Here is a 2,158-nt window from a genome sequence, read left to right as displayed (position 1 = left end):
AAATAAATTTTTTACAACTTTCTAAGTGTTCGTTTATTCCAAACTTACAACTATCGCAAGTGTGATCAGCACTCCAAGATACAAGTTCATAATGTTAAGAATCATTTACATAGTACACTAACCACTTACTCCTTATGGTTTGACACCCTACTTACCCTAACTAGATTAAGGTGATTAGGAACACTGATTAATTTTTATTTTTCCTAGACCACAACAACCTGATCACTACTATCACTCACAGCCTCCGGTGGTTGTGGTTACTATGATTGAGGTTAGGCGGCTTCTGTAGCGGCATCACCTTTGAGAAGCTCCATACTTTCATTGATTTCTGAGATCTTAAGATGAGTCGAGGACACAAGTTCCTTCAACTCTGTTTGGTTCAAGTCAGCTACTGAGACTTTACCACTCAAGCAATCTGAAAACATCTTGGCCTTCACAATCTCGCGGTTCGCCATCACCTGCTTGTTGAGCTGCTCCTTAACCTCGTTAATCATTTCCTTGAGATAGCTTTCCTGATTCAACATATTCTTGGTCCTTTCTATCTCTAACTTATTCCGGAACTGATCCAGAACTTGTTGGGAAACATTTCTGATAGCGGGCCACAACTCGAGTCCAGGTTCATAAGGATTATACAAGATGAGACATGCCACGACGTCACATGATATACAAAGCTCATGAAACTTTTTCTTTAAAGATTCCTTTCTTTTCATGAAGGAACATTTTCTTGCCTTGCTGTTCTCTATGAAAGCAAGCTTTACTTTGGTCCTAGGCATGACAACAGTTATGAAAAAGAGGCAATGTAATGGTAGAAGTTTGTGTGTCGCTTTCAATGATTTTGGTATTGGTTCTTCTAAGTAAAATTTTTATTAATGAAGAATATTTCACCATTAATAACCTTGTATTGTAGTAATTAATTCTATAGATTTCGTCAAAAGCGAATGATTACTTGAATAAATTTTACGATTACCTAAAAAAGATTAAAAGTATTTTATTTTCAAATGAATCGTTTAAGGTGAGGTGAATAAAGTACTTTTATATAATGTTATCATCTATAATCGTTTTTCTATATATGTTTAGTTATTCGTCGATAGAAAACTTTAACAAGATATCATCCTAAAATTTGACATAGTTAATAAAATATACTTATTTGCATTAACTGGTAAGATTTTAAGGGTATTAACTTATTTTTTAATAATTTCTTTTTTTATTTAATTTTTACAAGATACTTGGTCTTGAAAACTTATATGTGTGTATATGTGTGCGTGTGTGTGTGTGTGTATATATATATGGGTTGGTTAAAGTAAATGTTGATACATTTTATGTCGTCTCGGTCTTTGTTTGACTATTTTGGTCATTAGTGATAGTCAAGGGACTTCTTTTGTAATTTATGAAAGTTCATTCGCTAGGGATGTTAGCGTACATATTTAAGTAACTATTGGCCTTTCTCAAGGATCTGTCTAGCTCATGGCGTAGCGAAAGGGACCCTTATGCTAAGCTTGTTTAGAGAATGGGTTAGGATAATAGATCCATAATCAGTCTCGTTACTAGGCCTAATTTCTCTCCCAAAACACATGCAAACACATATTTAGTATGAATGAAGATGATTCATTCACAGTAATAAAGAGATGGTTACCAGGGAAGAGTAAGAATATATCTACGTTCTTAATGGTCGGGTAATAGTCTTGTGTTTTTATATGTTAATTTCTTTGTTTTAGTTTAATTATATTGTGAACTTAGGTACTTCAAGTGTGTTATTGCGGTTCAAATTTTTGGACGCTAAGGATACTTACAAGAGCGGAATTCATCAGCACGTTTTCCTATACATAGAATTAGAAGAACAGAAAAACATTGTTAAAACAACCCACCACCTAACCAAAACCATAATGGTAAATGTAACAGAAACCAGTTAAATTGTGGAGGGGGTAACCGTAACCAGGGAAGACTATTGAACTTTTATGATAAACGATTAGTTATATTTTATCCACTGAATCGTCAAGGGCCAGCAGAATTCAGAGAAGAGGAGCCATGGGTTAATCAGGGTGATAAAAAGGGTTGAGAATTGATACATAGGGAACGATGCAGATCTTGATAATGAAGATGAAGATGAGTTTGAGGATGCACATGGAGTTAGTACCAATATCCATAAAATAACCAATCA

The 2,158-nt window shown here is 34.4% G+C and overlaps 1 pseudogene; it reads right to left on the bottom strand.

Annotated features, from left to right (window-relative positions):
• Positions 1-272: 272 nt before the first annotated feature.
• On the bottom strand, positions 273-773 carry LOC143621242 (agamous-like MADS-box protein AGL80 pseudogene; annotated as a pseudogene).
• Positions 774-2,158: the final 1,385 nt, after the last annotated feature.

The sequence above is a fragment of the Bidens hawaiensis genome, unplaced genomic scaffold, assembly GCF_021521415.1.
Source record: "Bidens hawaiensis isolate Kalapana, Puna unplaced genomic scaffold, B.hawaiensis_p1.1 tig00000326_1, whole genome shotgun sequence".
NCBI classification, from domain to species: domain Eukaryota; kingdom Viridiplantae; phylum Streptophyta; class Magnoliopsida; order Asterales; family Asteraceae; genus Bidens; species Bidens hawaiensis.
Note: the sequence above shows the minus strand (reverse complement) of the source record. Positions and strands in the feature narration are given on the sequence as shown.